The following is a 254-nucleotide window of genomic DNA, read 5'->3' on the forward strand; positions in this document are numbered from 1 at the left end:
AAACTTACATTACCTAAAATTCATTTAATTAAATGTAATATAGGCAATAGTTATCTAGCCTATACTGCATATAATTAATTAAATACAGGCTAAACGGATTAACAATAGACTATCCTTAAGTTATACAAATGATAGATAAAATAATAATTATTTTATATTTATAGGTACATTCTCAGACGTTTAAATCATTTAAAAATAGGAAAATAACAGCTTTATGACTAGAATTTTATTAATTTTATACACTTTTTTTGCAT

Source organism: Centruroides sculpturatus, unplaced genomic scaffold (genome assembly GCF_000671375.1).
Source record: "Centruroides sculpturatus isolate CEXI.00-Female unplaced genomic scaffold, Cexi_2.0 scaffold492, whole genome shotgun sequence".
In the NCBI taxonomy this organism is placed as follows: Eukaryota; Metazoa; Arthropoda; class Arachnida; order Scorpiones; family Buthidae; genus Centruroides; species Centruroides sculpturatus.